This window comes from Arachis hypogaea, chromosome 13 (genome assembly GCF_003086295.3).
Source record: "Arachis hypogaea cultivar Tifrunner chromosome 13, arahy.Tifrunner.gnm2.J5K5, whole genome shotgun sequence".
Classification (NCBI taxonomy): Eukaryota; Viridiplantae; Streptophyta; class Magnoliopsida; order Fabales; family Fabaceae; genus Arachis; species Arachis hypogaea.
This window is the reverse complement of record NC_092048.1, coordinates 96543810-96558129: the sequence shown is the minus strand read 5'-3', so window position 1 is coordinate 96558129 and position 14320 is coordinate 96543810. Positions and strand designations below refer to the sequence as shown.

Below are 14320 nucleotides of genomic sequence, written 5' to 3'. Positions count from 1 at the left end.
GCATTTGATGTTGAGGAGGGTGTACAACCTCCAAGGCATATCATAGTTGAAGACTTGGAAGAGGTTAATCAAGAGATGGAGATTAAAGAAGAAGCACAACCTCCCATGCCCTTGGTGAGCAATGAAGAAGAGATTGAATTGGAAGAAAGCTACCAAGAGGAAGAGGTTGATATTGAAGAAGCTTGAAAAGAGGTCGTAGTTGTCAAAGAAGAACACAAAGGAGTGGAGCTTGCAAGTTCATTAGAAACCCCTCCCCCTAAGTTATCATCATCCTTCACAACATTCAAGTGGGTAAAATTCATATCCCTTAGCTTTCTAATTCCACTTGAATATGGGCTACTAAAAATGGATGGTCAACTTAGAGCTCTTTGTGGCATTAAGAGTAAGAGGAAGAAGGTCAGTGGTAAGAATTGTCATGCAAGGTTCATTATGGTTGGAAGCTTTAAGTTTAAACGCAAAGGTTGGTGTAGAGCTCAATTGAATGGGTCTGGGAAGTTGTTTGGATACTTCAGTGAGAATTCTAAGGCTGAATCACCTGGATGAAATCATGATGATCAACAAGAAGACGGGTGCAAAAGCAAGGTTTGGGACCCCGAAATTCATTCTGGCAACCAACACTCTTGGGGCCTTGTCACTTGCTTTAACTTGCTTGAAGGCTTTCTGCGCCTAGTTTGGGATCCCGGAGGCCATTGGAATCACAAACATTGGTGGAGATTCCTGGATGAGTTCAAGCACAAGCCACCATAACAAAGGACTCCCCAAATGTCCAACTTAAGGACTTTAACTAAAAGTGCTAGGTGGGAGACAACCCACCATGGTATGATCGTTCCTTTTTCATTTTTTTATTTAGTTTTATTTGTTTTCGAGTTTTATTTTATTGTATTGAATCTAGAGTTTTGCATAACATTCATATTAACATTGCATTCTGCATACTGCATTATTAAAAAAAAAAAAAACACGCACGCGACGCGGTAGCGTCGCTGACGCGTCCGCGTCACCAGTGCGTTGTGAAGAAAAGAAAGTAAACAGAGAGTCACGCGAAAGCATGGCTGGAGGTGCGCTTTAGGCACAAACATGCCCACGCGTCCGCGTGACCCACCCGGCCGCGTCATTTGGAGAAATAGCCTCCCCACGCGTCCGCGTCACCCACGCGAATGCGTGGCTCTGTAAAATTGACGTAAAGGGGTGCATGGCAGAGAGTTATGATGGAGCGGGGCTGGAATGGTTCTAGCAGCACAAGCCCCACCACGCGAACGCGTCACCAACGCGTCTGCATCATATTGGAAATAAGGCCACCCATGCGATTGCGTCAACCACGCGACCGCGTCACCCAAAAATTTGGCAAAAAGAGTTTCGAACAGAGAGTTGTGCGAACGCGAGGCTGCACTCGCGCCAATCGCACAAATCAGGCCACGCAATCGCGTGACCCACGCGTCCGTGTTACCTGACCTTATCGCGCACCACGCGACCGCGTCACCCACGCGTCCGCGTCGCCTGCGCCGCACAACTTATCTAGATCAGCACTAAATATCATATATTTTCTTCCCCCAAATCCTAATTTTTCTTTTCCATTCTTATTTCTTTCTTCTTTTCTTCTTCCTTCTTTACCTTCATTCTATTTTACTTAATTTATTTGCATATTTCATTCATTGCATTTTAATTTTGTGCATATTTTTATTTTTCTTTTCCTAAATTTATTATTTTACCATTGGTGTTAAATGTTCTTATTCAACTGTTGCATCTTTTCTTGAATTACTTTGGTGCTTAGTGACTTATTTTACACTGTGGGATGATATTAATTATCTGCCAATGCCAATCTTTTATGATACTTGCACTTCATTTGCATTGACATGAACTTATATTGATATTTTCATTACCCACACTCCTCTCCTTTGCTGCAATTTCTGCACCACTAATATGCCATGTGCTTCTATTGTTTTCTCAAGAACATGTTGAAGCTTCCATGTAAATGAGACCCTTATCATCTGGCATTAATACCCATATTTTATTAATTTTTTATCTTTTGGGTTACTTTTCTTCTTTTTCTCTTCTTTCAGGCTGGCCACCGAAGACAGGAAAAGGGAAAAACTTCTAAAAGGGGAGACAAACAAGTCCATCTGCACAATCCTTGAAGAAAAGCATCAGTTGGAACAACCCGTCCACCTGCACATCTCAGCATGCACTGAGGACGGTGCAATCTTTAAGTGTGGGGAGGTCGATACCGATCTCCATGGGTTAGTTACCTTCTTCTCAACACCAATGTTTTATTTTCTCTGTTAATTCATTGTTGCATTTGCATATTTAATTGCATGTTTGTTTGATTTTATGCATTTAGTTACTACTTGGTTGAAGTAATATTTTCTTTTTCAAGAAATTTTTATAGTATTTCACTAATTTAAATTGAAAAAAATTTTGTGTTAAACTTATCAGAAGTTGTATTTGGAACATGGTTTTTGAGCCAAAGAACACACAACCTGTGAGATTTTGAGCTTATTTACATGGTTACATTATTTAACCATAAATTTTTATTCTTGTGTATTTTCTTCTCTATAATTGCAATCTTTGCTTTGTTCCATTCTATATGTCCATTATTTAGTGTATTTACATGCTTGCATATGATTGAGGCCATTATTTGATTCTAGCTCACTTATCCCAAATTAGCCTACCCTTTACATCACCCTTGTTAGCCCCCTTGAGCCTTTAAAACCCCTCTTATTCTATAAACCACAATACTAGCCTTAAGCAGAAAAATAAAATAAAAATCTCAAGTTGAATCCTTGGTTAGCTTAAGATAGAAATTGTGTAATTGTTTAAGTGTTGGAAACCTTATGGGAACATGGATGATAGAAACAAAGGTAGAAAGTTAAAAAGAATAAAAATGTTTCAAAATAAAAATTTTGGGAAGCATGCTCATGTGAAATCAAAGCAATTAAACTACCATGTGCATTAAAAAAAATTTATATTTTATTTCAGTACCTAAATAAGGGGATATAAAAGAATTCCCCAAATGAAAAAAAAAAGCAATGCACATGGGATAAAAATTAAAATTAAGGCATGAGCATATAACATAAAAAAGTGGAAAAAATTGGGTAAATAGGTAAAGAAACCTTTGAATTATAAAGTATGTATATGTTAGGTGAGATCTTAGACTAATCAAGGATTCACTTTATAAAGCTCACTTGGCCATACATATATCCTTACCTTTACCTCAGCCCCATTACAACCTTAGAAAGACCTCATGATGTTTGCATTGGTACATTAAATATTTGTTGATTGGTTAGATGAAGAACAAAGTTTAGAAAGCATGATTAGAGAAGAGTAGAGTGAATTACTGGTGCGCAGAAATTGTGACTACACTTTGATTATGTAAAATTCATCGCTCTTTCTTTCCCTGGTAATAGCGCCAAAAACATGATGCCAATACCATGGTTCACAACTTCGCACAACTAACCAGCAAGTGCACTGGGTCGTCCAAGTAATACCTTACGTGAGTAAGGGTCGAATCCCACGGAGATTGTTGGTATGAAGCAAGCTATGGTCACCTTGTAAATCTCAGTCAGGCGGATATAAAATAGTAATGGGGTTTTCGAAAATAATTAATAAAATAGGGATAGAAATACTTATGTAAATCACTGGTGAGAATTTCAGATAAACGAATAGAGATGCTTTCGTTCCTCTGAACCTCTGCTTTCCTGCTATCTTCATCCAATCAGTCTTACTCATTTCCATGGCTGGCTTTATGTGATACATCACCATTGTCAATGGCTACTTTCGGTCTTCTCTCGGGAAAATGATCCAAATACCCTGTCACAGCACGGCTAATCGTCTGGAGGCATCACCCTTGTCAATGGTTTCATCTTATCCTCTCAGTGAAAATGATCAATGCACCCTGTCACGGCACGGCTATTCATCTGTCGGTTCTCGATCATGCTGGAATAGGATTTACTATCCTTTTGCGTCTGTCACTACGCCCAGCAATCGCGAGTTTGAAGCTCGTCACAGTCATTCAATCATTGAATCCTACTCGGAATACCACAGACAAGGTTTAGACCTTCCGGATTCTCTTGAATGCCGCCATCATTCTAGCTTACACCACGAAGATTCTGATTAAGAGATCTAAGAGATACTCATTCAGTCGAAGGTAGAACGGAAGTGGTTGTCAGGCACGCGTTCATAGGGAATGATGATGATTGTCACGTTCATCACATTCAGATTGAAGTGCGAATGAATATCTTAGAAGCGAAATAAGATGAATTGAATAGAAAACAGTAGTACTTTGCATTAATCTTTGAGGAACAGCAGAGCTCCACACCTTAATCTATGGAGTGTAGAAACTCTACCGTTGAAAATACATAAGTGAATAGAAGGTAAGCATGGCCGAATGGCCAGCCTCCCATGGAGGTCTAGAGATCTAAAAATGATCAAAAGATTCAAAGATGGTTCAAAAGATAATAGTGAAATGTCCTATTTATAATAAACTAGCTACTAGGGTTTACAGAAGTAAGTAATTGATGCATAAATCCACTTCCGGGGCCCACTTGGTGTGTGCTTGGGCTGAGCTTTAACTTTCCACGTGCAGAGGCCATTTGTGGAGTTGAACGCCAGGTTTTGATCCATTTCTGGCGTTCAACTCTGGTTTTTGATCCATTTTTGGCGCTGAACTCCAGAATTGGGCAGAGAGCTGGCGTTGAACGCCAGGTTTCGTCATCTAAACTTGGGCAAAGTATGGACTATTATACATTGATAGAAAGCCCTGGATGTCTACTTTCCAACACAATTGGAAGCGCGCCATTTCGAGTTCTCTAGCTCTAGAAAATCCACTTTGAGTGCAGGGAGGTCAGAATCCAACAGCATCAGCGGTCCTTCTTCAACCTCTGAATCTGATTTTTGCTCAAGTTCCTCAATTTCAGCCAGAAAATACCTGAAATCACAGAAAAACACACAAACTCATAGTAAAGTCCAGAAATGTGAATTTAACATAAAAACTAATGAAAATATCCCTAAAAGTAACTAGATTCTACTAAAAACATACTAAAAACAATGCCAAAAAGCGTATAAATTATCCGCTCATCACAACACCAAACTTAAATTGTTGCTTGTCCCCAAGAAACTGAAAATCAAATAGGATAAAAAGAAGAGAATATACTATAAATTCCAAACTATCAATGAAACAGAGCTTCAATCATATGAGCGGGACTTATAGCTTTTTGCCTCTTGAATAGTTTTGGCATCTCACTTTATCCATTGAAGTTCAGAATGATTGGCATCTATAGGAACTCAGAGTTCAGATAGTGTTATTGATTCTCCTAGTTCAGTATGATGATTCTTGAACACAGCTTTTTTTGAGTCTTGGTCGTGGCCCTAAGCACTTTGTTTTCCAGTATTACCACCGAATACATAAATGCCACAGACACATAATTGGGTGAACCTTTTCAGATTGTGACTCAGCTTTACTAAAGTCCCCAATTAGAGGTATCCAGGGTTCTTAAGCACACTCTTCTTTTGCTTTGGACCTTGACTTTAACCGCTCAGTCTCAAGTTTTCACTTGACACCTACACGCGACAAGCACATGGTTAGAGACAGCTTGGTTTAGCCGCTTAGGCCAGGATTTTATTCCTTTAGGCCCTCCTATCCACTGATGCTCAAAGCCTTGGGATCCTTTTTATTTTCCCTTGCCTTTTGGTTTTAAGGGTTATTGGCTTTTTCTGCTTGCTTTTTCTTTTTCTTTCTATATTTTTTTTCGCCTATTTTTTTTCTCTTTTTTTTTTTTCTGCAAGCTTTGTTCTTTGTTGCTTTTTCTTGCTTCAAGAATCATTTTTATGATTTTTCAGATTATCAAATAACATGTCTCCTTGTCATCATTCTTTCAAGAGCCAACATATTTAACATTCTTAAACAACAACTTCAAAAGACATATGCACTGTTCAAGCATTCATTCAGAAAACAAGAAGCATTGTCACCACATCAATATAATTAAACTAAGTTCAAGGATAAATTCGAAGTTCATGTACTTCTTGTTCTTTTGAATTAAAACATTTTTCATTTAAGAAAGGTGATGGATTCATAGGACATTCATAACTTTAAGACATAGTTACTAACTACTAATGATTATGTAATGAAGACACAAACATAGATAAGCACATAACATAGAAAACGAAAAACAGAAGAAATAAGAACAAGGAATGAATCCACCTTAGTGATGGTGGCGTTTCCTTCTTGAGGAACCAATGATGTCCTTGAGCTCTTCTATGTCTCTTCCTTGTCTTTGTTGCTCCTCCCTCATTGCTTTTTGATCTTCTCTTATTTCATGGAGCATGATGGAGTGCTCTTGATGTTCCACCCTTAATTGTCCCATGTTAGCACTTAATTCTCCTAGGGAGGTGTTGATTTTCTCCCAATAGTTTTGTGGAGGAAAATGCATTTGAGGCATCTCCGGGATCTCATGGTGATGAGCTTCCTGCGCCTCTTGAGCTCCATGAATGGGCTCTCTTGCTTGCTCCATCTTTTTCTTAGTAATGGGCTTCTCTTCCTTAATAGGAATGTCTCCTTCTATGAAAGCTCCAGTTGAGTAACATAGATGGCAGATAAGATGAGGAAAAGCTAGCCTTGCCATGGAGGATGACTTTTCGGCTATTTTGTAGAGTTCATTAGAGATGACTTCATGAACTTCTATTTACTCTCCAATCATGATGCTATGAATCATGATGGCCCGATCTACAGTAACTTCAGATCGGTTGCTAGTGGGAATGATTGAGCATTGAATGAACTCTAACCATCCTCTAGCCACAGGCTTGAGGTCCAATCTTCTTAGTTGAACCGGCTTGCCTTTGGAGTCAATCTTCCATTGAGCTCCTTCCACACATATGTCCATAAGGACTTGGTCCAACCTTTGATTAAAGTTGACCCTTCTAGTGTAGGGGCGTGCATCTCCTTGCATCATAGGCAAGTTAAACGCCAACCTCACATTTTCCGGACTAAAATCTAAGTATTTCCCCCGAACCATTGTAACATAGTTCTTTGGATCCGGGTTCTTACTTTGATCATGGTTCTTGGTGATCCATGCATTGGCATAGAACTCTTGAACCATTAGGATGCCGACTTGTTGGATGGGGTTTGTTAGAACTTCCCAACCTCTTCTTTGAATTTCATGTCGGATCTCCGGATACTCATTTCTTTTGAGTTTGAAAGGGATCTCGGGGATCACCTTCTTCTTAGCCACAACATCATAGAAGTGGTCTTGATGGGCTTTGGAGATGAACCTTTCCATCTCCCATGACTCGGAGGTGGAAGCTTTTGTCTTCCCTTTCCCCTTTCTAGAGGATTCTCCGGTCTTAGGTGCCATCAATGGTAATGGAAAAACAAAAAGCTTATGCGTTTACCACACCAAACTTAGAATATTGCTCGCCCTCGAGCAATAAAAGAAAGAATAGATGAAGAAGAAGAAGAAAATATGGAGAAGAGGGGTGAAGTGTGTTTCGGCCAAGTAGAGAGGAGAGGGTTGTGTTGTGTGAAAATGAGGAAGAATGGAGGGCTATATATAGGGGAGGGAGGGGGGTTAAGGTTCGGCCATTTGGGGTGGGTTTGGGTGGGAAATTGGTTTTGAATTTTGAAGGTAGGTGGAGTTTATGAGGTAGGTTTATGGGGAAGAGTGGATGGATGTGAGTGGTGAAGAGGTGATGGGGAAGAGAGATTATGGGATTGTGTGAAAGAGGGGTGAGAAGAAGTGAGTGGAGGTAGGTGGGGATCCTGTGGGGTCCACAGATCCTGAGATGATCCTGTGGGGTCCACAGATCCGGAGGTGTCAAGGATTTACATCCCTGCACCCATTAGGCATGTAAAATGCCCTTGCACACAACTCTGGGCGTTCAGCGCCAGGTTGGTGCCCATTTTGGGCGTTCAACGCCCATTTGTTGGCCATTTCTGGCGTTGAACGCCAGAACCATGCTTGTTCTGGGCGTTCAGCGCCAGGATGCTGCCCATTTTGGGCGTTCAGCGCCAGAATCATGCTCTGTTCTGGCGTTGAACGCCAGGCAGATGCTCCTCCAGGGTGTGATTTTTCTTCTGCTGTTTTTGATTCTGTTTTCAATTTTTATATTCATTTTGTGAGTCCACATGATCATGAACCTATAAAGACATATAACTACGAAAAATATTGTTAGATAAATAAAAATTGGGTTGCCTCCCAACAAGCGCTTCTTTAATGTCAATAGCTTGACAGTGGGCTCTCATGGAGCCTCACAAATGTTCAGAGCATTGTTGAAACTCTCGAACACCAAACTTAGAGTTTGGATATGGGAGTTCAACACCAAACTTAGAGTTTGGTTGTGGCCTCCCAACACCAAACTTAGAGTTTGACTGTGGGGGCTTTGGTTGACTCTGCTTTGAGAGAAGCTTTTTATGCTTCCTCTCCATGGATGCAGAGAGAGATCCTTGAGTTGTAAACACAAGGTTGTCCTCATTTACTTGAAGGATCAATTCTCCTCTGTCCACATCAATCACAGCTCTTGCTGTGGCCAGGAAAGGTCTTCCTAGGATGATGGATTCATCCTCTTCCTTTCCAGTATCCAGGACTATGAAATCAGCAGGGATGTAAAGGCCTTCAACCTTTACTAACACGTCCTCTACTTGTCCATAAGCCTGTTTTCTTGAATTGTCTACCATATCTAATGAGATTTTAGCAGCTTGCACCCCATAGATTCCCAGTTTCTCTATTATAGAGAGTGGCATGAGGTTTATTCCTGAACCGAGGTCACACAGAGCCTTAAAGATCATGGTGCCTATGGTACAAGGTATTATGAACTTTCCAGGATCCTGTCTCTTCTGAGGCAATGTCAGTTGATCCAGATCACTTAGTTCATTGGTGAACAAGGGATGTTCATCTTCCCAAGTTTCAATACCAAATAATTTGGCATTCAGCTTCATGATTGCACCAAGAAACTTGGCAGTTTGCTCTTCAGTAACATCCTCATTTTCTTCAGAAGATGAATACTCATCAGAGCTCATGAATGGCATAAGGAGGTTCAATGGAATCTCTATGGTCTCTAGATGAGCCTCAGAGTCCCTTGGTTCCTCAGAGGGAAGCTCCTTATTGATCACTGGACGTCCCAGGAGGTCTTCCTCCTTGGGATTCACGTCCTCCTCTCCCTCTTTGGGTTCGGCCATTTTGCTTATGTCAATGGCCTTGCACTCTCCTTTTGGATTCTCTTCTGTATTGCTTGGGAGAGTACTGGGAGGGATTTCAGTGATCCTTTTACTCAGCTGGCCCACTTGTGCTTCCAAATTTATAATGGAAGATCTTGTTTCATTCATGAAACTTACAGTGGCCTTAGATAGATCAGAGCCTAAGTTTGCTAAATTAGAAGTATTTTGTTCAGAGTTCTCTGTCTGTTGCTGAGTGGATGATGGAAAAGGTTTATTATTGTTAAACCTGTTTCTTCCACCATTATTAAAGCCTTGTTGAGGCTTTTGATCCTTCCATGAGAAATTTGGATGATTTCTCCATGATGGGTTATAGGTGTTTCCATAAGGTTCACCTAAGTAATTCACCTCTGCCATTGCAGGGTTTTCAGGATCATAAGCTTCTTCTGCATAAGAAGCCTCTTGAGTACTGTTGGATGCAGCTTGCATTCCATTCAGACTCTAAGAAATCATATTGACTTGCTGAGTCAATATTTTGTTCTGAGCCAATATGGCATTCAGAGTATCAATTTCAAGAACTCCCTTCTTCATAGGCGTCCCATTATTCACAGGATTCCTTTCAGAAGTGTACATGAACTGGTTATTTGCAACCATGTCAATGAGTTCTTGAGCTTCTGCAGGCGTTTTCTTTAGGTGAATGGATCGACCTGCAGAGGTATCCAATGACATCTTAGATAACTCAGACAGACCATCATAGAATATATCCAGGATGGTCCATTCTGAAAGCATGTCAGAAGGACACTTTTTGGTCAGTCCTTTGTATCTCTCCCAAGCTTCATAGAGGGATTCACCTTCTTTCTGTCTGAAGGTTTGAACATCCACTCTAAGCTTGCTCAGCTTTTGAGGAGGAAAGAACTTGGCTAGGAAAGCCTTGACCAGCTTATCCCAAGAGTTCAGGCTATCCTTAGGTTAAGAGTCCAACCATACTCTAGCTCTGTCTCTTACAGCAAAAGGGAAAAGCATGAGCCTGTAGACTTCAGGATCTACTCCATTAGTCTTAATAGTATCATATATCTGCAAGAATTCAGTTAAGAACTGAAAAGGATCTTCAGATGGAAGTCCATGAAACTTGCAGTTCTGCTGCATCAGAGAAACTAATTGAGGTTTCAGCTCAAAGTTGTTTGCCCCAATGGCAGGAATGGAGATGCTTCTTCCATGTAAATTAGAATTTGGTGTAGTAAAGTCACCAAGCATTCTCCTTGCATTGTTGTTGGGTTCGGCTGCCATCTCCTTTACTTGTTCGAAATTTTCAATCAAGTTGTCTCTGGATTGTTGTAATTTAGCTTCTCTTAATTTCCTCTTCAGAGTCCCTTCAGGTTCTGGATCAGCTTCAACAAGAATGCCTTTTTCTTTGTCCCTGCTCATAAGAAAGAGGAGAGAAAAAAGAAAAGAAGAGGAATCCTCTATGTCACAGTAAAGAGGTTCCTTATTGTTAGTAGAAGAAAAGAAGAAGAGAAAAATCTGAACTCAGAAAGAGAGAGAGAGGGTTCGGATTTTTGGTGGGTGAGGGAGAGATGTTAGTAGATGAATAAATAAATAGAATAAGATGAGAGAGGGAAAATTTCGAAAATAATTTTTGAAAAAGAGTTAGTTGATTTTTGAAAATAGTTTTTGAAAAAGGTTAGTGGTTTTTCGAAAATAAAAATAAAAAATTAAAATAATTAAAAAAGAAATTTTTGAAAAAGGGGGAAGATATTTTCGAAAATTAGAGAGAGAGAGAGTTAGTTAGGTAGTTTTGAAAAAGATAAGAAACAAGCAAAAAGTTAGTTAGTTAGTTGAAACAAAGTTTGAAAAGATAAGAAGTTAGGAAGTTAGAAAAGATATTTTTGAAATCACTTTTTTTTTTTTGAAAAAGGTAAGATAAGAAGATATTTTTGAAAATATATGATTGAAATTAGTTTTTGAAAAAGATTTGATTTTTAAAATCACAATTAATGACTTGATTCACAAGAAATCACAAGATATGATTCTAGAACTTAAAGATTGAATCTTTCTTAACAAGCAAGTAACAAAGTTGAAATTTTTGAATCAAAACATTAATTGTTATTTTTATTTTCGAAAATTTGATATAAAAATAAGAAAAAGATTTTTGAAAAATATTTTTGGAATTTTCGAAAATAACTAAGAAATTTGAAAAAGATTTGATTTTTGAAAAAGATTTTGAAAAGGATAAGATTTTCAAATTGAAAATTTGATTTGACTCATAAGAAACAACTTGATTTTAAAAATTTTTGAAAAAGTCAAATCTAATTTTCAAATTTATGAGAGAGAAAAAGGGAAAGATATTTTTTTTTTGATTTTTGAATTTTTAATGATGAGAGAGAAAAACAAGAAAAATGATGCAATGCATGAAAGTTATGGATCAAAATAATGAATGCATGCAAGAATGCTATGAATGTCAAGATGAACACCAAGAACACTATGAAGATCATGATGAACATCAAGAACATAATTTGGAAAAATTTTTAATGCAAAGAAAACATGCAAGACACCAAACTTAGAATTCTTTAATGCTTAGCCACTAAGAATTCAAGAATGCATATGAGAAACAAGAAAAGACACAAAACATGCAAATGCAAAGATCAAACAAGAAGACTTACCAAGAACAACTTGAAGATCATGAAGAACACTATGAATGCATGAATTTTCGAAAAATGCAAGATGCACATGCAATTGACACCAAACTTATAACATGACTCAAGACTCAAACAAGAAACAGAAAAATATTTTTGATTTTTATGATTTTCTAATTTTTTTTTGGATTTTTCGAAAATTAATTGAAAAAGAAAAATAAGGATTCCAAAATTTTTAATATGAATTCCAGGAATCTTGCCATGTTAGTCTAAAGCTTCAGTCCAGGAATTAGACATGGCTCACTAGCCAGCCAAGCTTTCAATGAAAGCTCCGGTCCAAAACACTAGACATGGCCAATGGCCAGCCAAGCTTCAGCATGTAAATCAGGAACAACAGCAGGTGGATTAGCAACAACTAGCTTGCTCTTGATAACAAATTGCAAGCCTCAGTCCAAATGAATTTAGACATGGCTTTACAGCCAGCCAGGCTTCACATGCTTCATGAAACACTAGAATTCATTCTTAAAAATTCTGAAGAAAAATATATTTTTGAAAACATTTTTTTTTTCGAAAACATGTGAGAAAATTTGAAATATTTTTGAAAAATTTTTGAAAATAAAACAAAAAGAAAATTACCTAATCTGAGCAACAAGATGAACCATCAGTTGTCCAAACTCGAACAATCCCCGGCAACGACGCCAAAAACTTGGTGCGCAGAAATTGTGACTACACTTTGATTATGTAAAATTCATCGCTCTTTCTTTCCCTGGTAATGGCGCCAAAAACATGATGCCAATACCATGGTTCACAACTTCGCACAACTAACCAGCAAGTGCACTGGGTCGTCCAAGTAATACCTTACGTGAGTAAGGGTCGAATCCCACGGAGATTGTTGGTATGAAGCAAGCTATGGTCACCTTGTAAATCTCAGTCAGGCGGATATAAAATAGTAATGGGGTTTTCGAAAATAATAAATAAAATAGGGATAGAAATACTTATGTAAATCACTGGTGAGAATTTCAGATAAGCGAATAGAGATGCTTTCGTTCCTCTGAACCTCTGCTTTCCTGCTATCTTCATCCAATCAGTCTTACTCCTTTCCATGGCTGGCTTTATGTGATACATCACCATTGTCAATGGCTACTTTCGGTCTTCTCTCGGGAAAATGATCCAAATGCCCTGTCACGGCACGGCTAATCGTCTGGAGGCATCACCCTTGTCAATGGTTTCATCTTATCCTCTCAGTGAAAATGATCAACGCACCCTGTCACGGCACGGCTATTCATCTATCGGTTCTCGATCATGCTGGAATAGGATTTACTATCCTTTTGCGTCTGTCACTACGCCCAGCAATCGCGAGTTTGAAGCTGTCACAGTCATTCAATCATTGAATCCTACTCGGAATACCACAGACAAGGTTTAGACCTTCCTGTAAATCATGTTGCTTGTATGCGAAGTTTGTATTCGTAGGTTTTGATGAATGACAAACCAACAAACGACATGAAAGACAAACCAACAAACAACTTGAATGAACAAGCATGTTGAAAGATCAACCAACATTCAACGTTGAGGAATGAAGAGTTGAAAGCAACACAACAACAACAAGAAACTCAAGTCCACAACATTTGAAGACAAGTATAGTGTCTTAGGACTTAGGTAACTTCTTGTTAAGAACCAATTGCTAAATCTCTCAACACACACTCACAAAATGTTTTGATGCACATCTTGCAATTCGATGCTAGCCAAATGGTTTAAAAACTTGTTTTCAAAGGTACAAAAGCATAGGAATTGACTCCAACAAAGTTTGAGATCAATCCTAAGTATTTTGAAGTGATTTTAAGCCATTCTTTAAGGTTTGCATCGATGCACACTCATCTTGCATCGATGCAAAGCATGCGACGACTTGTTGCATCGATGCAAAGATGTTTGCATCGATGCAACCTAGCTGAAAATTCAAATTTCAGCTTCAAAGACACATTTGCATCGATGCAAAGTGTTATGCATCGATGCAAATGATTCAAAAACATAAAAAACGGCTAGTTTTGACAAAAAGGCTCCATCCCATTAACTCCCCAATGTTTCTAAGGTTTGGGGAGTCTATAAATAGATGGATTGAAGCCTTATTTCATATACTTGAGTATTTGCAAACTATCTTGTTCATATTCTTTCATTCTACACATTTTTTTAAGGTGTTATAATACACAATTTGAGAGAGCAATATCAATTGGTTCAATAGTGCTAAACTTGTAATCATACACTCTTCTAGAGAGTACTCATTTCGTCTCAACAATTCTTTGAGAATTGTTTTCTTGTACACTTTGTAAATTGGAGTGTGATCTCCAAGGTTGAGTCAAGAGTTATAAACACTATAGTCGGTGAGGATACCAAAGAAGTATACCAAGTACTCAAGGCAAATCTTAGAGAAGGTATCTCTAAGTGGAGTGGGTTAGTATACGAGTGGTGATCATATACCGTGAGGTGTTAGAAACTAAGGACTCGGATTGTAAAAGGTTTTGCGCGAGCACCTTGAAGCTTGGCAATAGTGGAA

General features: G+C 38.6%; 1 non-coding gene across 1 annotated transcript; it reads left to right on the top strand.

Moving 5' to 3' along the window:
- The first annotated feature begins 9922 nt into the window (after positions 1–9922).
- LOC112739874 (small nucleolar RNA R71) lies at positions 9923–10030 on the top strand. Its single transcript, XR_003170810.1, has one exon. It is a non-coding gene; the product is annotated as a small nucleolar RNA R71 (small nucleolar RNA).
- The last annotated feature ends 4290 nt before the right edge of the window (positions 10031–14320 follow it).